This window comes from Thamnophis elegans, chromosome 8, assembly GCF_009769535.1.
Source record: "Thamnophis elegans isolate rThaEle1 chromosome 8, rThaEle1.pri, whole genome shotgun sequence".
Classification (NCBI taxonomy): domain Eukaryota; kingdom Metazoa; phylum Chordata; class Lepidosauria; order Squamata; family Colubridae; genus Thamnophis; species Thamnophis elegans.
This window is the reverse complement of record NC_045548.1, coordinates 27,811,302-27,837,016: the sequence shown is the minus strand read 5'-3', so window position 1 is coordinate 27,837,016 and position 25,715 is coordinate 27,811,302. Positions and strand designations below refer to the sequence as shown.

The 25,715-nt window shown below is 41.6% G+C and overlaps 1 long non-coding RNA gene across 1 annotated transcript in view; it reads right to left on the bottom strand.

Annotated features, from left to right (window-relative positions):
- Positions 1-21,705, bottom strand: part of LOC116512100 — a 57,987-nt gene extending 36,282 nt beyond the window's left edge. Inside the window, exons 1-4 of the long non-coding RNA XR_004255812.1 lie at positions 21,677-21,705; positions 20,496-20,553; positions 15,559-17,629; positions 12,175-12,316 (exon numbers count right to left, since the gene is read on the bottom strand). This is a non-coding gene — a long non-coding RNA (uncharacterized LOC116512100). The remainder of the gene's footprint in view (positions 1-12,174; positions 12,317-15,558; positions 17,630-20,495; positions 20,554-21,676) is intronic.
- Between the last annotated feature and the right edge of the window lie 4,010 nt (positions 21,706-25,715).

Below are 25,715 nucleotides of genomic sequence, written 5' to 3'. Positions count from 1 at the left end.
AATGCTGGGAAAGACTGAAGGAAAAAGAAGAAGGGGAAGACAGAGAATGAGGTGGCTGGATGAAGTCACTGAAGCAGTAGGCATGAGCTTAAATGGACTCCAGTGGATGGTAGAGGACAGGAAGGCCTGGAGAAACATTGTCTATGGGGTCGCAATGGTTCGGGCACAACTTCGCAACTAAAAACATAATGTTCCAAACTAAGAAGCAGAACCATTCCTTTTCTCATTAAATTCCAGGTGTCCAACTTGGTCAATTTTGTGCCCAATTTTACTGCTATTATATAAATTATGCAGGATGCCAAAGGCATCTAGAGATAGGATCTGATTATTTTTGTAAGATTCCTATAACACAATAAAGTTTGGTTGCAACACTTGCCAAAGTAAATCGATAGAGATATTCTACTTTGATAAGGTCATTTAGACTATTAAGAGATATAAATAGTTGCAAGGAATGTCATTTGCATTCTATTATTTCCCTTAGTTTAGGCATGTTTCTAACTTGTTGAATTAATTTTGCATGCCAAGATAGGACTATATTTTCAACTTACAGTAAATCCAAATGTTTATTACATGGGATACAAAAAATCCCTAGTCTTTGCTGCTATCTAGCTGTCTCCCAGAGTTTTACAAGCCACATCTGATAATTTGATATTAAAATTTGTCTGAAGTAAAGGTGAGCATTTAAGGAATTAGATAGCGATATCCTACTTGGTTTGGTTTGGTTTATTGGATTTATATGCTGCCCTTTTCTCAAGGACTCAGGGCAGCGTTCAACATTAAAAAAACACATATTACAAAAGTTTTTTAAAAATTAAATAGAATATCCCAAACAAACCCAATTAGGATTAACAATAACATTTTTTTTAAAAAAAATCAATTAAAATTAACAATGATCAATAATTTATTTTGTTTTGTTCAGGCCAGGCTGGCTTTCTGGAAAAGTCAACTTTTTAGGGCGTGTCGGAAGGACTGGAGGTCGGGGATTATACAAGCTCCGTGGGGGCAGCTCATTCCAGAGGGAAGGCGCTCCCACAGAGAAGGCTCTCCCCCTGGGGGTCGCTAGCTACTTGTCTCCAACTGATTATGGATCTTAGATCCTTCTATGTTGGTTTGTGTGTGTGTGTGTGGTAACCTAGAGGAAGTTGCATGCTCAAGAAAGGTTCCTTTTCTAATCACCTTTTCTTCCTTTCTCACTTTTACACCCTTGAATCTGCTTATAATCTAATATATTATTTAACACATAAATAATGTATTAAAGGTTATCTTTATTATTTTTTTACAAGAACCTACATTTTGATCATCTGTATTCACTTTTCCCTTTTTTGTTTTGTTTCTTTCTGTTTCTCCCCTCACCCCCACCCTGCGTTATTTTGGCAGGAATCCTTCCAGGTTCTCATTATAGTTACTCCTTGAGATGTTTGCAACCAACTTGATCAGTATTTATATAAAAGGCTTTACATCTAGATAAAAAATTCTTCACTGAGCTTGTCACCTAACCCAAATCCTTTGAAACAAATTATGTACATTCCCCAATAAACCCACCATAATAAAATAGGGAAGCATCTTCATTTACGACCATTAGATAAATGTAGCTTGTGTATATGAAATGAAATATTACTGCTGTTGACAAGCCCAGCTGACTGATCAACAGAAAGTAAAATGGACTAAGTGTAATTCTGAGATTTCTCTTCAGCCTTTTATATGTTCAACCCGATATTTTAAATCTTGGAAGGTAAATTATTTCTCCTCACCACTCATGATTTAAATTCATTCAAGAAACATTTAGGATGTTGTGACATATCTTGCTCCCTCATCTCCTGTTATTGTGTTTCCCTGAAAATAAGACAGGATCTTACATTGTTTTGACCCATGAAATATGGCCTTGGGCTTATTAGAGGCTTATTATTTTTCAGGTGCAGGAAGGCCACCAGCCCCACCCTCTCCATCCCACCATCTGCTTGCATGCGGCCACAATGACCCAAGTTCTCCTTGCATCCTGACTTCGCCTGCCCTGCTTGCTGGCCACAGAACAGCTGACTGTGCTGCTCTGGCCTGGGGGCGGGGGGGTGTCTTCCTGGCAGAACAAACGAACACACACACACACAATCCCTCTCCAAGGCAGCCACATCCCTTCACTAACTTGCTTTCCAGTTCCATTCTCCGCTCCATCTGCAGGACAAGAAAAGTAGACTGCATGCCTATGGTAAAAAAAAATACCAGAAACAGTGACATGCAGTGAGGTTTATGGCTGGTGAGGCAAGCGGGCAAAAGACGCCCTGCCGCCCCGGCGCTCTGTCCGACATAGAGGCGGGACACCATGTCCGACATAGAGGCCTCCCGCCTCTATGTCGGACATAGTGCTGGGGCAGCAGGGCGGCTTTTGCCTGCTTTCAAGAGGCAAAAGCCGCCCTGCCGCTAACTTTACTCCAGTCATGTAATGCGTTGATTGTGGTAAAACATTCAATTGCTGTTATTTTTACAATGGGTTAATGTTAACAGAAGTATCATCAGCTAAATAAGAAATGTGAGCTATATGTAGAAGAATCTATTCCAAAACACTTGAAGGAACTTCAACTGTTTGCTTAAAAAAATTAACAAAAAATCATGTTTTCTTTGTGGGTTATTGGAAAGATTCCTGACAGCAAGTTAATGTGTCTTAAAACTTCATGGCGACTTCCTCTTTTCCATATATCAAGTAGTGAAATAATCTTTCATTTGCCTAGGGCTGAATAAGATGTATGAACATGTACTAAGGCAAAGGGGCTTCATTTTGTTATAAAATATAAATCAAGGAACTTATTGGTTTGGCTCAATCAACTAATCTATGATTTGTTTTTGGCTTAACCTATTGTATGAACACAGCAATTGTGGTCTATAAATCCATAGTTTAGAACTGATCATGATGTGTAAACAAGATGTGTTACCTTAGTATATTAGGCTTAGTAACTTCACATATTTTTTCCTTTTTTTTTCCAAGGGATAAAATACAAACTCACAGAAAATAACCAAGAACAGAACAAAACTAAACAGGACAAAATTATTTGGGGGAGGGGGCATGATTTTGTTCCTTGATTTGCAGATATGCCATCTTAGCAAAACGTTTCAGAATCCAATCCTTAAACCTAAATCATAGTTTGCCGGTTGCCTGAAGAAATATCATCTGTTACTGAGATGGATTAGAACTAGTTAAATGCCAAGCCTTCCTTGAAAGGTAGGGAAACCAAGTTTCTTAAGCATTTTGAAGCAAATATCATTTAAAGGTCTTACTTAACTCCAAGTGATCTTTTGCATATTGGGGAGGTAAGTAGGCTAAAAACAATTCAGCCTTTTATTTCCTATCAATTCTGGTGCAAGGCAATAGTTTAAACCCCCACACACACATACACCAATAGCGTGGAGGCTGAGGAAAATGAGAGCGGAGAATCGAGCTGCTCATTTTTCCACAACCTGGCGGGGCAGAGGAAACGAAACGAGGTGGCCTCAGGTGACAGCCCTTTGGAGGCGTCACTTCTTGGGCCGAGCCCAGGTGCGTATGTAACAAAGCCTGTGGTAACGTGATTGCCACCACAGCGCCGGCTGCCTGGTAACCGGGTCCTGCCCCTTTAAGCCACCAGAGGGTGGGACGGAGGCGAAGAAATCCTTTCCACCCCAACCTCTGGCCGGTTCCTCCGGCGCTCCCGTGGGTCGCTGGGTTCTGGAGCCGTCACCCTTTCCTTTTCCTCCTTTCGCGTGCTCACTCCGCATCCCAGGCGGGCGGCGGAGGGGAAGGAGTCTCTGGTGGCTGCTGCAGCAGCAGAAGCAGCGGTGGCTGGAGTGCAAATCCGGGCAGCCAGCTCTGATTCTCCCTTCCCCGAGCATGTTGCGTTGCTGCTGGCGCCACTTTTGGTGAATCCAGCTGGGTGGCGGGGTTCTTGCCATCGCTGCTGCTGCCGCCGGCACAACCACCACCAGAGAGCTCGCCGTTCCGAGCCGCGCTCATGAGTATGGCCAGGCCTGGGGCGGCAGCATGCACTTTAAAGGTCCTGCTGAATGGCCGGAAGGCACGCCGGGACTTTAAAGTGCATGCTGCCCTGGCCCACCATAGAGCGAAACATGTCCTGGTTTATGGCCGGGAGACACGCTGGAACTTTAAAGTGCATGCCGCCGCCCCGCTGTATGGCCGGGTCCAGGGCAGCGGCATGCATTTTAAAGTGCCAGAGTGCCTCCCGCTCCCGGCCATAAAACAGGACATGTTTCGCTCTATGGCAGGGTGAGGCGGCATGCACTTTAAAGTCCCGGCGTGCCTTCCCATTCAGCGTGACCTGCTGTATGGCCAGAACCCGCGTGTCCCGCTCTATAGCGAGGCGTAGAAATAATTAAAAATTAAAAAGTGCCAGCCCACACGCCAGCAGAGGCGGGTAAAACACACACACACACACACACACACACACAAACAAACAAACACAAATTACTTATAATAAAACAAATTACAATTACTTACAAATAATTTTGAATTCCTCCCCCCTGTCCCCTCCCTCCGACCCACATACCTTCCAGCTGTGTCAACTCTCCTCTTGTCCGCCATGATGAAAATGTAAAAAGAAAAAGGCAAGAGCTGCTCTAGGCTAGCCAGGCTGGGATAGTTGCTGCTAGAGTCACTACTGTTTAAAAAAAGCCTCTGACCTAAGTGCCCTCTGCAGGAGGAGATGGGAGAATCACGTGCCTCCTTTGCATAAGGAATTTTTCGCCTTTTAACCCTTGCTTAACTCTGAGCAAGGGTTAAAAGGCGAAAAATTCCTTATGCAAAGGAGGCCCGTAGTTCTCTCGCCTCCCCCTGCAGTTAGCACTAAGCAGACTGAGAGTCATCCACTGTGACTCTGGAGTCTGGCAGCAACTACCTTAGTCTTTTTCCTTTTAATGTTTCTTTTCTTTTCCTCATGTCACTGGTGAGGCCCCGCCTCCCCTGCCTCCCATGACTGCACGTCCCTGACCAGAAAATACCTTCCAAGTTCTCGCAAAAAAAAAAAAAAGCTGTCGCGAAGTTGGAAGAAGTCCCACAAACTACTTTTCTTGCCCTGCACATGGCAGTGGAGAATGGAGCAGAAAAACAGGTTAATGGAGGGATGTGGCTGCCTTGGGAAGGGGGGGGGATAGGGATCTCTTTCTCATACACACATAGACACCATCCTTTCCTTGGGAGCTCTGCACAGATGCAGAGAAGGCTTCAGATAGAGCATTTGGGGGATGTACGTCTGCGCTGAGATCCCAAGGAAAGAACGATTGCCAGGAAAAGGGGGGGGGGGATTTTGCCTTTTATCCTGTTCTGAGTCTGTGCTGAGCTTCAGAACAGGGTAAGAGGAAGGAAAATCTCCCCTCCCCATTTTCAAGCTGTTCGCAAAAATGCCTCATTCCGAGCCTTCAATCCTGCAATCTTGGAATATGCTGAAGGCTCGAAATGGAACGTTTTTGCAAACCGTTTGAAAATATGGAGAGGGATATTCCTGCCTCTCCCTCTGTTCTGAAGATCACAGACTGACAACAGGACAAGAGACAAAATCCTCCCTCCCGCATGCCTTCAATCCTGCAATCCTGGATAATGTGAAGGCTTGGAATGTGGCGTTTTTCAAACCTCTTGAAAATGGGGAGGGGGGATTTCATCTCTTATCCTGTTTTCAGTCTGTGCTGATCTTCAGAACAGGGGGAGAGGCAGGAATATCTCCCTCCCCATTTTCAAGCCATTTGCAAAAATGCCCCATTTCGAGCCTTCAATGTGAATATGCGGGTGAGAAGCGACCTCCTATAGGCATTAAAATCCATACACTTGGGACATTGGAGGAAGTCTTGCGAGGAGACGCTGCTGCCGAAGTGCAGGAAATCTCCCCGCCCCGCCCCCCCCCCAACCTGCAGATTGTCCTTTGAAAGAGATATTTCACCAGGATGAAGAGGTGGCTGAAGGAGGCGTTTGTGTCGCCTTCATCCTGGTGAAACTCCTCTTTGAAAGGACGATCTGCAGGGGGGGGGGGATATTTCCTGCACTTTGGCAGCAGCGTCTCCTCGCAGGGCTTCTTCCGATGTCCCAGGTGTATTGATTTACATGCCTTCTTTTCCTGTTCCGTGGACGGAATTGTCAGCTGTGACTGTCACTGTTAGGCAAGGAGGGCATGAGGCATTTGGGTTGTGTTGCTTGGCCTCCAGCTTCTTTTGCAGCTGCAATTGGCTGCAAAAGCGACCAGCGTTTGCTGGGGGGAGAGGCCTGAGTGGCTCCCGCAAATCAGCTGTTTTGTGAAAGAAGCGGCCCAGCTGATCCGATTAAGGGGCCAAGAAGACCTGAGGTGACCAGGGAAGGGAAGGGCTGCCCCCTGTTCTGGCTAAACTTACCCCTTCACTAGGGCTTATTTTCGGGGGAGGGTTTATATTTTTGCCCACCTTGAAAATCTGGCCTGGGCTTAGTTTCAGGACATGTCGTATTTTCAGAGAAACATGGTAATAAGAACTCGAATTTGTGGTGGGGGGAAAATTAAGAATCTATGATGCAAAGTTAATGCTATGCTTTCACATGAATTACACTATCAGGAATGAACCATTTTATATTATTTACACTCAATAACAATCAATCCATCCAGGATAATATCAGCAGAATATCTTATTCTTTTTTTTTTTAATAAATGTTTTTTAATTTTAGTTTAAAACAGGTACACATCTTTCTTTACATCTGTAGAAAATGTATCAATCAATTACAGATAAGTTTTGGTACATCTCCTCCACAGTCAACCAATATAACTCATATTAACTAAAACATTATTATATATCCATTTTCATTTAACTGTAATTATTATTTAGAAATATTGATGAAAGAAATAATCTTGAACAATCCCTGCCCACACCGGTGGGAGAGGAAAAAAAGAAAAAGAAAAGACAGATAAAAAATAAAAATTAAAATAAAAAATAAAAAATAAAAATAATATAAAAATAGACAAAAACAACAAGAGACAAGGCAGGAAAACAAAACAAAACACAGGTGTCTATCATGAGAAAAAAAAGAAGTATATCAACTGGTTACAACATGCTTTGGTGCTTCTCTTCCATTAACTCATATTAATTCAAATATCTTAACTCGAATATTTACCATATCAACATCATTATACCTCCAGTTTTAATTACCTATGGTTATTTAAACATCCTTCATCCTTAGCTATGCATTGCATAATTAATCCATAACACATGCTGACAATTCATTTACTTATTTGTAAAATCCTCTATTATCATCAAATCCTCATATCCTATTTTAGCTGGACATCCATAATATTTAATTATATCATATATCATAACATTTTCCCAGTGTTGATTAACATTTAATTGTATGTATTTTATTTAGTTTTTTAATAGTGATAATTATTGTAGTTAATACTCTTTATGTATAATCTTCCAATTGTTAGTTATCATATCAACTCCACATTATATACATTACTATCAATATCAATTATTATTCAACTATATCTGTTACAAGAAAAAGCAATTAGGTTTAACTAGTTTTCAATTGTATTCTTCAATCTATCAGCCAGTTCCAAATTATATATATTACTATCCATATCAGTCATTATTCAGCTATATCTATTACACATTAAGGTAATCAGATTTAACTAGATTTTAAATTACGTTCTTCCATCTATCAGCCAGTGTCTCTCCAATAGCAAGATCTTCTCCAGCCAATTGCCACGCGTTGGATAAATTTACCAAATGTTTTCATAAGCAAATCCAGACAAAGATATTTTGGCACCTTTGGACTCTGAATGTCAGTGATGAAATAATAATGTTGTCCTAGGCTTGCAAAATTCTCCAAATTAACTTTAATTCTCAAGGGTGGATTTTCCATTCCTCCTGCACTCTGTCTTTTTAAATGAGTCTTCTTTATAACTCCCCCCCTCCTTTCTTCCTCTGAGATAGACCAGACACCATTTCTCACATTTTCCATTTGTATTTCAGGAGCATTTAAACACTCAACGATCTCAGTTTTTGCTTCATATTTTAAAATCAGATGATCCAATTTTCTTTCCAGTCTTTGATAAGAATCAAAGAGTCCTCTGCATGCGGAAAAAAGTATCTGAAATGAAATTTTAGAGGTATTTTGGGACGCCATGATGTGTCGCAGTTAAAAATGGCAAGCTCTTTTTTTTTTCCCACAGACTTCTTAGTTTCTTACAGGCTGTGCAATCTTATCTGATCGTAAACAAAGCGAAGTAATAAAGTAATAAAAGTGTCGAATCGTGACGGACTAATTAGTAGAAAATAAATTTTACGATCCACTTAGGGAGATTCAGAGGGGGGAGGATGTCGAGGAGTTTCTTGAAGCATTTAAGAAGTAAAGTAACCACCAGCCATAAATCCATTAAAAAAGCCAATTCGCCGCTAAGTTTTCCTGTTCTTTGGTTTCAGTTATCTTAAGTTTTTAACGCGAACAGTCTCTCTTGGATAATAAAATCAGCTTACCAGATGACATCACTTCTACCATTCTTAGGGGCAACCTGCAGTTTCAGTTAGCACGCAGCTAATCCAAAAAGGAATTGGCACGAGGAGTTAATACCCCCCCCCCCCAGAGACTTGCGGGTGTCTCTGAGGTCCTGGGTCTCTCCTCACCTTCACTGTCATCTACGGGACAGCTAGAGTTCAAAGAACCCGTCCAAAAATCCTTCGGTATAGAGGAATTTCAGGAGTAGCCTGAAACTCCATCTTCTCACTGCTAAGCCCCGCCTTCTTCTCAGAATATCTTATTCTTCATACTCTTAGCTACAGACAACCAAATACATCAACCAGTAGTTTCTCCTTAATTCTTGCCTAAAGCTATGCCAGGTTTCCATCAATTGCACATATATTACCGTGTTTCCCCCAAAATACGACATGTCCTCATAATACAGCCATGCCACATTTTTCTGGTGGGCAAAAATATAAGTCCCCCCCCCCGCATATAAGCCCCCTGGACAACCTCCCACCTCTGGCCAGGCAGAGCGCCGCTCACCAACCTAGCAGTATCCCAAAGGTGCCAAGCCGCAGGAACCTGGGGGGAGGCAACGGTGATCGCGTTGTTTGGCGCCTTCGGGATACCCCTAGGTTGGTGAGTAGCACTGTGCCCAGCTGAAGAGGGGGGTTGCCGGGTGGCTGCTCTCTTGCGAGCGGGCTCCCAAAGAGCCGGGCACAGCCTCATGGGCAAATGGCTGTGTTGCGCTGTCGCAGCAACACAACACAACAGCCATGAAGTGATCATGCTCACGAGCAGCCACCTGGCAAACCCCCTTTGCAGCTGGGCACAGCACCATTCACTGACCTATGGGTATTACCAAGCCACGTGAGCATTTGTTCACCGTCCGGCTCCCACGGCTTGGCGCCTTCCAAATGCCAGTGAATGGCGCTCTGCATGGCTGGAGAGGGGGGTTGCGCGAGCGGCTGTTCCGCTCTCACTCACCCACCTCCCAGCCTCACGATGCATGGCCCAGCTCTCATTACGGAGCCACGGCACCTCTGCCGCCACCGCCATCCCAGCCTGGCTTTTTTCATGACTTCCAACCCGAGTCCTTCGGTAGTGGCTGCTCTGGGTGCACATTCTATGGTTGTACACTCTGTGGACAGCTGGCCCGCAACCATAGAGTGTGCGCCCAAAGCAGTATTTGGAAGGCACTAAGCCACGTGAGCTGGGCGGTGGCAAACAGGTGCTCACGCGGCTTGGCGATACCCCTAGGTCAGTGAATAGCGCTGTGCCTGGCTGCAAAGGAGGTTTGCCGGATGGCTGCTTGTGAGCGTGGTCACTTCATGGCTGTTGAGTTGCGCTGCTTGACAGCGCAACACAGCCATTTGCCCATGAGGCTGTGCCCGGCTCTTTGGGAGCCCGCTCGCAAGAGAGCAGCCGTCCAGCATCCCCAAAATAATAAACCCTCCCCCCATAATAAAGCCCAAGCCATATTTTGTAGGTAAAAAGAAAATAAGACCCTGCCATATTTTGGGGGAAACACGGTAGATAACGGGATTACTGCAAAGTATCTCTTGTATTTGTCCCTGGGATATTCCTTGCTTTCTACCAGTGCTATGACTGCAACTCAAAGAACAGAGTGCTGGACTGGTTGCCTCAATGCACCCACCAAGTGCAAACCTAATGAGGCCTTACTGTTGGCAAGGCATAGGTTACTGCCTTTACAGCTTAGGTTTAAAATGCACTGTAGGTAACAATAACTCAGCAGGAGCAGTATGGTTGGAGAATCCTTGCCATGACTCTCATAGCCAAGAAAAAGCAAAATCACTGTATCCATAGGCAAGAACCATTTGTCCTATCAAAGAGGACCAAAAAGTAAAATTCAGCCTTCCTACATTTATTAGATTACATTATCATACCTTCAATAAACCTCAGAAAAGAAGCTTTAGCATTGTTGTGTGTTCATCTTTCAAACAATACAGTGTTATCTCTCCATATGGACAAATATACTCAAAATTGAAGGTATAATCACTTTTTATAATCACCAGAAAAACAGGCAAGATTTTGATGAGGCAGAGGAACTAGAGATCAAATTGGCAACATACGCTGGATCATGGAGAAAGCTAGGGAGTTCCAGAAAAAAAACATCTACTTCTGCTTCATTGACTATGCTAAAGACTTTGATTATGTGGATCACAAACAATTGAGACAAGTTATTAAAGAGATGGGAGTACAAGACCATCTTATTTGTCTCTTGAGAAACCTATATGCGGATCAAGAAGCAACAGTGAGAACTGGACATGGAACCACTGATTGGTTCAAAATTGGGAAAGGAGTCCAGCAAGGCTGTATACTGTCACTCTGCCTATTTAACTTACATGCAGAGCACATCATGAGAAAGGCAGGGCTAGATGAATAAAAAGTTGGAATTAAGATTGACGGGAGAAATATCAACAACCTCATATATGCAGATGATACCACTCTAATGGCAGAAAGTGAAAAGGAACTAAAGATTCTCTTGATGTGGATGAAGAAGGAGAATGCAAAAGTTGGCTTGAAACTCAACAGTAAGAAAACTAAGATCATAGCATCCAGTCCTCTCAATTCTTGGCAAGTAGATGGGGGAGAAATGGAGATAGTCACAGATTTTATTTTCCTGGGCTCCAAGATCACCACAGATGGGGAGTGCAGCCAAGAAATTAAGAGACACTTGCTCCTGTGGAGGAAAACTATGACAAATCTAGACAAAAGCAGAGACATCATCCTGTCAACAAAAGTGCCTATAGTCAAGGCTATGGTTTTTCCAGTTGCAATGTATGGCTGAGCACCAAAGAATTGAGGCCTTTGAACTATGGTGCTGGAGAAGATTTCTGCGAGTCCCTTGGACTGCAAGATGATCAAACCATCAGTCCTAAAGGAGATCAATCCTGACTGCTCTTTAGAAGGCCAGATCCTGAAGATGAAACTTAAATACTTTGGTCACCTAATGAGAAGAAAGGACTCACTGGAAAAGAGCCGAATGCTAGGAAAAATTGAGGGCAAAAGAAGAATGGGATGACCGAGAATGAGGTGGCTGGATGGAGTCACCAAAGCAGTAGGCAAGAGCTTAAATGGGCTCCAGAGGATGGTAGAGGACAGGAAGGCCTGGAGAAACATTGTCCATAAGGTCACGATGGGTAGGACATGACTTCGCAACTAACAACAACAAATCACTTTTAAATTAGAGGATAGCTTCTCCTGTTTTTCAAATATTTATTCAAATGATAATATAATAATATGCCACTTACTCTTTTTAAGTAGAATGTGGTTCAGAGTTATGACTAGTGTTATATGTAAGAAAATATTTGCAGAGTTACAGAAAAATGACCAGGATGTAAACACTAAATTTCTCTTTGCCCCATCTTCCATTTTTTTAAACCTAAAATAGCCGGAATAAGATAAATAATTTGGAATGAGAAGCAGATTCAGCCCTCAATTTGTGGAATCCTCAGTGAGCATCGTAATTAAGAGAGATATAATGTGCATTTTTTTAAAAAAAACATTTAAAAAATTTGGTTGACTTTGAGTTAATGCTGCATGAGACAATGTATGTTGACATTTTGCTAGCCATATAACTGTTTTGGTTCAATGGATCAAAATACTTGATTGATAAATTTCCTCCTTATTTTCATTATTCAGATATGTACAAAGGTCTTTCAGTGTTACCATTGTTTAATGGGATGGAAGATTGGTCCTACCTGAACGTTCTTCTCAGCGTGGCACAGGACAGTCCAGGAATGGGTTGTTCAATCCTTATTTGCCCATTAGATCGAGTCAGAATTGAAGCCACGCCTCCAGCTTCCCCTGCTGATATCCAATTCTGACGAAGCACAGCTCCAACTAGAGAAACAAAAGAAGAACAGGCCCTGCCTGCAGCATTAGTAGCCCCTGGGGACACGGACCTAACCAAAAACAACTACTAGGGTGGGACCTGGACCGTCCTGCGCCACGCTGAGAAGAACGTTCAGGTAGGACCAATGTTTCTTCTCCAGTTGATGGTGCAGGACGGTCCAGGAATGGGACATACTTAAGGGGCAGTCCCTAGGGCAGGAACTCACTGGTTCATGGCACCCGAGGGAGCATGTACTCCCTGCAGCACCCTACGCCAAAATGATGCTTCTGCAGATGCAAACGCATCCAATCTATAATCCTTAATAAAAGGTGAAGGAGAAACCCACGTTGCATGTCTACAAACATCTCCAATTGGGGCCTGAGTGTTCCACGTGGCCATGGTGGCCGCACTTGTAGTCGAATGAGACGTTATCTCCTGTGGTACCAGTTTGCCTCTCGCCTCATAAGCCCTGGCAATACAAGCTCGCAACCAGTGTCCAATAGTAGAGGAGGACACCCGTGACCCCATGGCAGAAGGCTGGGGAAAGAAACAAACAATGCCTCCATTTTTCTGGAGGGCGCCGTTCTCTTTATGTAAATACAGAGGGCTCTCCGCATGTCCAGCTTGTGCCATGACTTCCCCTTTCTATGAGAGGGGTTAGGGCAGAAGTCCAGTAGAATTAACTCCTGGGCCCTATGAAAATAGGAATTTATCTTGAGGATAAAGGTGGGATCAAGCCTCAGTACAAGCATGTTAGGTTGGAAAATACAAAGGTCCTCCCTGACAGAGAAGGCGCGTACCTTTTAAATCCTCCTAGCCAACGTGATGGCGACTAGGAAGACCACCTTTAAAGTGAGGAACTGCAAGGACATGGTCCTCAGCAGTTCAAAGGGAGGATCCACTAGGACCAGGAGGACTGTGAACAAATACCAAAATGGGAACTTGTGAACTACCAAGGGACGAAGGTTAGCCACCCCCCGTAGAAATCTCTTCACCACCGGATGACGGCCCAGGCCCTCCTGGCCGTCCAAGACCAGGACAGTCGACAAGGCTGAGACTTGTCTCCAAAGTGTGCTATGGGCCAACTCCCTTTCGAGCCCATCCTGGAGGAATTCTAGGATATTAGGGAGCGAGGGACGTTTGGGGTCCACACGAGCCTTACGGCAACAAGTACAAAAAGTGGACCACATGGCGTTATAAATCCTGGTTGTGGCTGGGTGTCTGGAAGCCACAATGGTTCGTATCAACGATGAGGAGAACCTTGCCTCTCTTACGATCTCCCTCTCAAATACCAGGCGGTCAACTGGAGCCATTGAGGCTCGGGATGGACCAGGACCTCCTGGCGTAGGGAGATCTTCTGTGGGATTCTCCAGGATTTGACAATGGACAGGCCTAAGAGGTCTGTGAACCAAGGTCTGCGTGGCCAGTACGGGGCAACCATGATTACCTCCGCCCCTTTCTTCACTATCTGGAATCAGTGGAAGTGGGGGAAATGCATAAAGCACACCCGAGGACCACCTGCTGTGTAGGGCACTGCTCTCCTCCACTCCCCGAGTTGGGAACCACGTGAAAAACCTGGGGAGCTGGGAGTTTTCCGGGGACGTGAAGAGGTCCACCACTGGCTGTCCGAATCTCCTACAAATCTCTTCAAACAGTTCTGGTTCCAGCTGCCACTACATCTGGTCTACCGTGGCTCTGCTGAGCCAGTCCACTTGGTGATTGGCGTCTCCGAATATATGCTCCCCCATGATGGACAACAGGTGACTCTCCACCCAATGGCCTAGGCGCTGAGATTCCACCCAGAGGGCACTAGAGTGAGTCCCTCCCTGTGAAGCCATGCGCCTTCATGGCCACGTTGTCTGTCAGATGTAGGACGTGTCTTTGCTCTACAAGGGCCTGAAAGTGTCGAAGGGCCAGATGAGCCATACACAGCTCCAGCCAGTTTATGTTATGTGTAAAATCTAGGGCCAGCTGTGTCTCCAGCAACACCCCACAGCCATAAAGGTTCGCGTCCGTGGTCAGAGTAAGTCTTTCTAGCTCCTTGAACACACACCCTTTGGCTAGCGCTGGGGAAACACACCACCTTAGGGAGAGTCTTATGTGAGGGGGTACTTGAACTTGAAAAGACGAGATGCTGTCCTTGCTCCTTTGGTACGGGAGCAAGAACCACTGGAGCGTTTTAGCATAGAGCCTCGCTCAAGGAACAAGATCTATACATGAAATCATCTTCCCCAACAACTGAGATAAGGTGATTACGGGCACACACCATTCTCTCTGCACCTGGTTGACCAGTTTCACTAGACTAGACCTGCGATAGGAACACCATGCCGGAGGAGGAATCTATGATCACTCCCAAATACAACAGTCTGGTAGAAGGTCGCATGTGGCTCTTCTGAAAGTTTACGGAGAACCCATACCTCTGCAGGGTCTCCACTGTCAGGCCTAGATCTTGAAGGGACCACTCTGGCGACTCCGGCTGGAGGAGGATATCATCTAAATAACAATGACATCTGATAGGAACCGTTCTGAGGTGAGCAGCCAGGGCTGCCAGGACCTTCATGAAAGTCCTGGGAGCCGAGGCAAGGCCGAAGGAAAGAGCCCTATACTGGTAGTGGTTACTAGCATAGGAAAACCTAAGAAACTTCCTGTGCTCAGGGAGGATAGATACATGAAGGTAAGCCTCTGTCAAATCAATGGAAGTGAGGTAGTCACTTTCCCTGATGCATTCCAGAATGAAACGAAGGGAGGTCATCTTAAACCATTTGTAAACTAAGTAGCAGTTCAACTTTTTAAGATCAAGGATTGCCCTCCAACCCCCAGAGGACTTTGGAACCACAAAGAGGTTGGAATAAAAACCCTTGCCCTGGTCCTCTTGGGGAACCACCTCCACTGCCTGGATCTCCATCAGGTGGTCTATCGCCTGGCACATGAGCTGTCTCTTAAGTCCGCATTTGGAGGACATAAACTTACAAAAGGGGGATGGAAAGGAATTCCAGTCGCAGGCCAAACTTTACCGTATTGAGGACCCAGAGATCTGAAATAATATTCTCCCATCGGTCGGCAAATGCCAACTGGCTACTAATGGGAGCCGTCCAGACCTGCTCATTTATTCCAGCGAAAGGGGCATCCGCCCCCCCGAAAGGGCCACTTACCCTGGGGTTGGACCTATAGGGTGCCATACGTGTATATAGTGCGTACTTGTGTTCCTGCTTTTTTGTTGTGGCAGGCAAAACCTTACGTTTGTTCTTACCCTCAATTAGGATTGGGTCCAAAACCTCGCCAAATAGCTTTTTCCCCACATATGGGCCGGTCGTCAGCTTTCACTTTGCTTTGGCCTCTGCCTGCCCGTTTCGAAGCCACACCATCTGCCTAGCTGAAACAGAGGAAGAAAGAGCCCTCGAGGCAAACTTAGCAGCGTTCAAAGTCGCATCCGCTGAAAACTGAGTCGCAGCCATGACCTTGCTGATGTCCTGAAGCAGCCTCACATCGTGCACTGGGACACGCTCCTGCATTTGCTCAAGTCACAAAAGCATGGCACAATTGAAGGAGGCAGAGGAAGCGGCCTTAATTGCCCATGTTGCTGCCAGGAAGGTATTATGCAACACCAGTTCAGTCCTCTTATCTTCTGTCTTTAAGTTGTCGGCCACATCACTCGCCACCATGGGCGTTGGAGAAGCCAGGGCGGCTACAGGAGCGTCCACCTCAGGAACCTGTAGTGCCTGGGAGAAATCAGGCTCCATATTATAGAACCGTCTGTCACTCCCACCTGGGGTGGGAAAAGTACCTGGCTTGGCCCACTGCTTCTGGATGACATCCAGAAACAGTTTCAGTGCAGGGATCTCCTCTTTCCACACTGTGGGTTCCACAAAGAATCACTTTTTCTTTGGCGCTGCCTTAGAAGTTGAAGCTTCGGTCCCGGCCTCCTTCTCCTTCTGTTTGTCCTCCTCCATCTCAGCGGCTGCAGTGCTCTGACTTTAAATAGCAAGGAACACTCTACCCAGTTCAGGAACCAGCACAGTAATCTGCGACTGTTCTCACTGGAGCAGGCACTCGGAATGAGCCTCGTGGTAATGAAAAAAGGGAAACAAAATGGCCACCGACCATGTGACCCACCAAATGCTCAAGCAAAATGGCCACTGCCACGAGGGCCTCCCCAAGATGGCCGCTGCCCAATAAAGTCTCCCCCCAAAAATGGCCACCCCAGGGACCCATACTCACAAGGGAGAAGCCTTCGGGGAAAACTAGCAGTGCTGGTGAGCAAACGGCCCCGAGAACGTCCAGTCAGCCGTGCAGCTCTCCTGTAATTCCAGTCAGTGCCACGCACCCTCTTGTCGTCTCTCTGGCTACACGGGAATGCCGGTGTGCCACAAACGCGCTCTCCACACCAGCAGCCTCAATGTCCACCCGCTGCAGCCCCTGAGAACCAGGGGCAATGCAGAGAAGCCTCCCTGGCCTCTTACGAGCCAGTAATCGGAATCAAGCCGAACGGAGCCGCAATAGACTCCGATGGCCGGCACAGCCGGCTGCTTACTTGCGAGGAACCTGAGAACCTCCAGGAGGATCCAACCCACACAATTCAGTTTCCTAACACAAGCAAGTTCAAGTCCAAGTTCAAACACCTTCCTTCCGCTTAATAACATTAAAGATAAGCGAAATAAATAAAAAACAATTCTGAGAAAGAAACCAATTTTCACTAACAGCAAAAAAAAATTACATTTCTTTTCAGGCAAGACTGACTCGGAATTGGATATCAGCAGGAGAACCTGGAGGCGTGGCTTCAATTCTGACTCAGTCTCTTGGGCAAATAAGGATTGAACAATCCATTCCTGGACCCTCCTGTGCCATCAGCTGGAGAATCTAGGTATTTATGGACACAGTTGCTAATACTGAAGCACAGGAAATGAATGTCCTTCTATTAAAGGACCTAATTCTAAGCAACAGCACACCTACAAGCTCATTTAACTGAATGTAAAGTACAAAGGAAGTGAAAAACACAATTAAAACACAAAAGAATATAGGCAAGGCAGTATTTTTACATTTATAGGTAAATGACTGTGCTGACTCATTCAAGGCTATCCTATTATGTTTTAAGTAAAAGCTGTACATTTATTATTATATACTTATGCAAAATTACAGCATAATAGTAAGAGTGTGTCAGACTTTCTCCCATAACGTGGAAAGTAAAAGTGACACTGACATACCACCTCATGCTCATTGAGATTGCTGAATTCTTGTTACATTATAAAAGGAGAGAAGTTTGTGTCTTATCCAAGGTCATCTTGTTATGCTGCAAACTTTACAACTTGCCCTCTCGCTCGTTTCTATTGGAAGGCAGAGAAAAAAATATATTCATAAAGTCTTTGATTTATGCCAACTATTCATGTTTAATTTGTAAGTATTCAAAATATAGAAATAGAGAAGTGAATTAATATGTTTTACCCCCCTCAGATTTTGTTTCTAAACTGTAATAATCACAGATTTTCTAGAAGAGAAACCCAGCAATGTATCCTTGTTCCATTTTAAAAATGATTTCAATTTTTTCTCAGCAACTTTTGTCCACACTCTCTCTCTCTCTCTAGATTTCAGTCTCTTATCCTGGTACACAGGCAAGCTGATCACCCAGCAAAAAGCTCAGAATTAGAGACAGAAGATAATCTATTGAGGAAAGCACATTTTCGATCAACAGGGCTCTCTTCCCTCCTAACCCCCTGCAATCAGCAAATATTTCGTATGGCAGTAAATGTAGATAAATAGAAACCATATCCAGGAAAATAACACAATAAACTATTATGCTGTTATATATTTTATAGTATCCAACAGGTTTAATTCTTGATTTATTTGTGTTGTTTATACAATTTTACTCTTAATAGTGATACATTGCTGAGTTTTTTTCTGCTTATAGATATTCTGTGATCGTTCCAGTTTAGAAGCAAGATTTAAGGAGGGATAGAAAAGAACGTCCATCGAAACAAGTTGCATTTCCCCAATATGAACAGAATATTTCCTTTGTTTTGGAAACACAAAATGAATTTGCTAAAGAAATAAATTAATTTGAAATTAGGTATGAATTAAAACAGGGAGAATTTGTATTACTCTATAGCTCTTTCATCACCTTAAAATTCAAGCGATGTAACATTAAGGATTTCACAAACATTCATAATAACACAAATAAAAGTGATTGATAAATTGTCCCCATTGAAACGCACTGAAAAGCTACAAGGAGAGATTAAGGTGATAAAATTTAACATGGAGAGCCATAAGAAGAGTGGAATTGTAAATGATTAATGTGTTTTGCTGTATGGATGTAAAAGTATTGCTGCAGCAAAATATTTCAATAATAATAAAACTCATATTGATAAATCTTCCTCTGAGACACAAGGGACTAGTCAAGTTAGCAAAGTGACTTTAACAAGTATAACTCATAGACTTAGTACTACCTTCATTAAGTACAAATATAAAAATAAAATGTAAAGTCACTGAGGAAAAGACTATGGAATAAACTGAAGAGAAAATAACTTGGGGAGTATAAGTACCCCTCAGTGCCTTTTGAAAGAAATATTCCAACCTGTCGCTTACCCATCCACCAAAAAGTTATTTCTCTTAATACTGTCTCGTTCAGGCAATTTTTTGGACAGTAAATTGTATAAGGAGTATTTAGATTACTACAGATTTGACATTGCCCTTGCAGAATTTGGTTTCTATGGCAACCTGATAGCTTCAGCATTGTGTTCATGTCACAAAAAGATCCAAGAGCCAAATATTTAATTAAAAATATTATTCAATATATTGAGCTTAACCAAGACAAAAATGACGTAGGGCTGCAAGTGTAGCATACTCAGTGAAGAATATATTGGCTTATACTGTATGGTAAATATATTGGAACTACAGGTATGGAAATACAATACTCTGCCTTCAATGTGCCTATGTGGTTTCTTGAATGAAATTCTGCAGAGGGTTTCCAAATACATTCAACTGAACTAACTTAGAATTCAACTGAATTAACATGTAGCGTGGAAAGTTATAAGTAACACAAGTAAAGACAGCTGGGCCTTCACATAATGTATCTGAAGTAGAATAATTCAAGCCTGATCATTTGTGCATCAAGTTAAAACTCTGGATTGAGTTGTTTGATAATCCATCAGTATGTTTTCTCTTTCCTTGGCTAATCACAGAGTTCTCCGGAATCTACTCCAGTTCAAAGGTTTCAATCTTCTTCCTACCCTGCCCCTTCAGTCTGTTTTTGAAGAATTATATTCTTAATCCATGTTGTAAGATGCCTTGTGTTTTATTTCTTTTTAAGCTTTCTTTTTTCTATTATAAGCTACAATCATGACAGAGAATGAACTCGAATCTTCTTAAATTTGAAGGAAAAATCTACACTGAAATACAATGCTCTTCTACAATGCCACTATACCCCTATATTGTTGGTATCCCAAATAAAAATATATTGTTTCTTCAAGGGGATTGGTTGCTTTAGGTGAGCCAGGTTTTGGCCACAATATTTTGTAACTTTACTAGCAAACACATACAATTACATTATTATCTGCTTTGCTTTTATGCTAAATGAATGATGTGTCTGATTCTATTTTTTGTACAAGGGAATTTTGTTCAGCTTAAATGCTTTCACTTAGCTCAAAGACCATAAGTTTCACATAGATATTGCATTTGCTTGACATTTCCAAATGGATCATTTTCCACCTTAAAATATAGTGTTCTTTATTAACAGACCAAACTTCCCTAGAGAATTTTCCCTTTTTCTTGCAGAACTTAAAGACCTTACCTTACCTTCTATATAAAACCATGGGGAAAACTGAGGAGGAAGTAAGTCTGCAGGCAAACTGATCCTGAACCCTTTTATAGACATGATCTAACTCAGAAAAAGGTTAAGGAGGTGAATTGACTCTTGGAAGATTAGACAAGTTGATTACCTGGGGCCTACTGTTGGTTCTGAGGCAGAGCGGTGACTGAATGAGACTGACTAAAGGCGATGATCTTGTAAATTATTAAACTATAGAAGCCAGCATAATAGAACTACACTGTGATAATATGTTGTGGATGGAAGAGTAGACTTTTTTTTAAGAGAAGAGAAAGAACATTTTTATCATGGGAATCATCTGTGTTTTTGGAGTTAAGGGGGATTCTGCCAAAAAGAACAATGGAATTGCCCAGTTTAAATTTTCTTTTTACCTCCTGTGGAGAATCTGTAGCTTTATTGTTGCCATATCCCATAAGAATCTGCAAACGACTGAAATGGAAAATGGAAGAGAGGAAAATAACAAGTAATAATATTTTTATAAAGTTTTTTTTATTTTAAAACAAACAAAAACATACATTAAAAAAATCATCAGTTACATATCTATTTAGCATGTCATTTGGTCACAAACATTTGTGCATCACCGCTTTCAGTTGCATGTAAAATCAATAGTTATGAACCCAATATACGTTAGTTCGTTGATTATCATTGTAAATCATATATTCATATGATACTCTGTTATAATTTCTTCCTTTTAAACATGTATTCTAAAGATTAAATTCATATGTATGCTATGTTACATCATCATAAATTTATTAAATAATAACATATCTTTATAGTATCATCTATCTTATTCTGATATTTCTTACAGTATATAAGAAAAGCAAAGAATCACCAACATTTTATATTTGTGCATCATTACATTCAATTATATGTAAAATCATAAAATATCTATCAAATGTATATAAATACATCTTTATCATTGCGTCTCATATATTAACTACAATTATTTCATTTTAAACAAGATGTTCTAAATATTCAATTTATATATATACCAATATTCCATTACTTTGTTATAAATCTATAAAATCTATATATTCAATTCATATTATATATATATATATATATATATATATATATATATATATATATATATATATATATACACACACACACACACACACACACACACACACCAATATTCCATTACATTATTATAAATCTATACAGTCTATATAAGAGTGATATGTCTTTATAATATCTCCTATCACATTTTATTATTACAATTCAAAATTATGGTAATTGTATCCATTGATAAAACAAGTCCCAAATCTTATAAAATTGTTCATCTTCTTGTTCTCTAATTTCAAATGTCAGTTTACTCATTTCAGCACATTTCATTGTTTTTTGAATAACTTACTCCTGCGTTGGTATTTTCTCATTTTTCCAATTTTTTGCCAATACAATTCTGGCTGCCGTTAAAATATTTACAATCAAATATTTCAAGTCTTTATTATATGTATCTGGTATAATACCCAATAAAAAAGTCTCTGGTTTAAAGTTTATGCGTTTCTGTGTCATTTTCTCTAACTAGGTGTGGATTTTAGTCCAATACCTTTTAGCTTCTGTGCAAGTCCACCACATGTGGTGGTATGATCCCGGTGTCTGATGACATTTCCAACACTTTACAGATCTGTTCTTGAACATTCTTGCTATTCTCATTGGGGTACATGCCACCTGTAAAATATCTTATACAAATTTTCCTTATAAGCTGTTGACATTGTCATTTTGTAATTTTGGGGCCACAATTTCTCCCATTTCTCTAATTCAATCCCATGTCCAAAATTTCCCCACAAAGCTATCATAGGTTCTTTAACTTGTTCTTCTTTTAGTTTAACCTCTAGTAAATGTCCATATAGTTTTTTAATTACTTTTTCATCTATACCTGTCAAGATTTTATCTAAGTTTTTTTTATCATAAAAACCTTCCACTTTACAGTCTTTATCATATCTAGATTGTATTTGCACATATGAAAACCAATTCATTTCAATTCCTTCCTGTTTCAGCTCTTGCATAGTTTTGAGTTTACCCTCTGCATTCAAAATTTCACCATATCTAACCGTTCGTTCCTTTTTGTATATTATTTGATAATAAAAACCTTCAATAGTTGATAGCCAGACTGGAATTTTTAAGTAATATTGCTTTTTAATCTTCTCCCAATTCAATAACAAAGCCTCCCTTAAATAATGTCTTCTAAAATAACCCTGTGTTTTTGTTCTGACCCACTCCTCCCTCCAGTAACGAAAGCTGAGACAAGCTTAACTAGAATGTACTTTAATTAGCAAGACCAAAATCTTGGTGACTGAAAGCCAAGCAAACAAACAGATAAGGACCTTGGCAGCAACTCAGACAAACCTTGGCAGCAATCCAGCCTGCCAAGTTAGTTACAACAATTCTCTTTAGTCAATGCGTTGACTTCTCCAAGAGGGCCGTGTGCATAAGCAATCTTTTTTATAGTCTGGAGAGGAGCCTAATGACCACCAGCTGAGCACAATTACCTCCTGTAATTGCGTAATTGTTCCTGACCCTAGTAGCTCTTTGATGGCGTGCTTCCAGGAACAACTCACTGCTGGCTTCTGGATCACTGTGCCTTGTCTCCTCCCCACTGGTCCAAGGCTCAGGCGCCACCTGGTGGCCAACCAGTCTCTCTGCGCCCTGCTCGGAGTCGGAACCCTGTCCAGGGTCCTCCACATCCTCCAGAGCCGACTCAGAGGGCCCCTCGCTGTCGGAAGCTAGTGGCAGCTCCAACGGCACCTGCTGGGCCACAACAGTTTTAGTACTTTTATATCATAAAAAAGCATGCCATACCAACACTAGGTCATGTTTTTCTAAAGTCAATAGTCTGGAATTCCTTAGTGTTATCCACTCCTTAACCCACATCAAGCTAGTTGCCTAGTGATATAATTCCCAATTGGGTAGGCCCCCTTATTCTAGCATCTTGTAACAACTTTAATTTTATTCTTGCTTTCCCCCCCCCCCCACCAAATGAACTTCAATACTATTTTGAAACAATATACAAGTAATAATATTGAATGTTTTCTATTATATTCATTCCCAACTACAGATATCTTATTTGGACTGGAAGGACATTATTTTTGTATATAAAACAACTGATGGAGAAGAAAATTCTTACAACTTAACCAGTTCCAAAATCAATTCAAGTAAACCAATAGTGTTTCAGTGCTATCATTATAACTTTTGACATTTCACATCAGTTGACAAGTACCGGTAGGCCCCCAATAGTCTTACTATTATATAACTGGAATAAATCCAGTAACGCATTCTTTCCAGAAAGATGCTAATGCAACTACTGTTTGCCTTCATTTTTCAGACATTAATGTTATGAAAAATGTAAAACACAATTTGCTAATTACTAACCATTGCAAATTAAGATTTAAGTAATCAGGCTTTTATGATGCTTCTGTTTTTTTTTCATACTAATGCATTTATAGTACAGATGTCTTGCCTGGATATATTTTACCATGTTGCCATTTTATTGATTGTTAAATAGGAAAGCCATCAGATTTCTGACTGCTTCTCATGGGGAGACTAATTAGATTATCTGATTGTCTGGTTTATCCGAGTAGCAAATTCTTAAGTGTCACAGCTGGTCTCAGACTCAATGTCTTGCACCATTATTTTTAAATGAAACAATTCCATCTTCATTGGGAAATCTTTTTTTATAGGTGACTTGACAGTAAAAAATTGTCTAACCATGAGACAACTTATTGTGCTGATGTGAGAGCCCGAACATCTGCATTGCAACTGGAGTTATTTACCATCCTCCCTCTTTTCCAGTTTGATTCAGAGGGGCTTTTTAGCAACAAAGAGCTTCTTAAGAATCAGACACCTAATTAGGTTGCTTGTAAAGACCTCAAAATGACATTTGAGAAATAAGAAACAGGCAAATTTTCCATTTTTACAGAACCCTCAACATCTGTTACTAATATAACCTTTCTAAATGGTGTACTTGTTGCTACAAATTGCTTTGCCAATGAGATTTTTCAGGAGAAAAACATGTTTTTGCTTATCTGCAGAGTCTGTTACTGGAAGTTTAAAGACCCCCTACAATACCTGGATGGACAAGAATTAGGTTGAAGAGGGGGTGGATTGATTATCACCCAGGTGAATAACTGTCACATTGGATGCTGGAGTTCATGGACATCTGGAAGCAACTGGGCTACAAGGCTTGGGATTCTTGGTTAAAACTTGCAAATTTGCAAAACCATTGGAAAAAAAGTTGCTTACCTGCTGCAAATATACACAGACTAAAAACAAAGAAATAATGATTTGCTATTACATATCCAAGTCTAAAGAGAAGAGGATTTCTGGAAAGAATGCACCAGTTCTGGAAAAAATAAAAATAAAAAACAACACCAGATCACAATTAGCAGAACAGATGCTAGCAGATACACACTTATTTAAAATACAAAATAAAGTATTTGCAGGAAGTAGAACAGGAAAAACTGCAAAGGGCAAAGAAATTAAAGCTGTGCCACAAGTAGCTCAGACAGAAGAGGCAAACACAGAAAGGCAGCAGTAGAGGAAGCCAGGGTCAAAATTCAACACACAAGAAAAAAGTCAAACAACACACCACCAAAATGGAAGAAAGGTTTGGAAAATAAGATAGCAAGCTAAGATCAGATGCAAGCAATTTAGAACAGATTAAATAAAAGAAGCTAAAAAACAAGGCCAAAGAATAGCTGAGCAAAAAATATTACCTATAACAAAGAAAATCAAGGAAGCAGTGGAAATAATAAAGGCACAGATAACAACTACAATGAAAAAGATCAGCAGATTTGAAGCTTTAATTGCACATTATAGGCACAATCTCCATTTTCAGTCAAACCAGAAATATGTCTACCAATCCATCAATGGAGCCATTACAATGAATGAGTCAACATCTGAGAAAGAAGAAATAGTTTGGTTCTGAGAACAGCTGTAGGATAATCCAAAGAAATACAAGAAGAATGCAGCCTGGCTAAAAGGAGGTAGATATTAATTAAAAAAATGAACCAACTAGTCATAACAGTAGAAATGGTGGGAGTAAAGGGCAAGAAAGTTCAAGAATTAGTGAGCACCAGGTGAAGACAAACCAGGGAATTACAGGCCAGTTACCTGCTTACGTCGAAGTGCTAACTAGTATGGTAGCTGATGCAGCCCAACAACATCTAGTTGAAAACAAGCTATTTCCATCTGAGCTGAAAGGAAATTGCCAAACAGTAGAGGAACAAAAAGACTAACTCCTAATTGACAACTATGGAAAACTGCAAGAGAAGGAAGACCAACTTGAATGTAGCTAATTGATTACAAGAATTTGATTCCCTACACAAGGTCCATAAGAAGATAGAAAGACAACATCAAAGACACATCACAGCAACATCAATTAACTATGGTTAAGGCCACCAGAAGAGCAAGAGCCAGAATTTTTTATCTCCCTCGACACCCAAAGTGAGGAGGATATTTGACTCCCTGCCACATCATTGGATAATTAAGTACCTATAAATAACAGGAGTCAGTAGAAAGCTCAGAAGCTTTGTGCAAAGATCAATGGCACAATGGAAGACTAAAAGGATTTAATATCAAGACAGAAA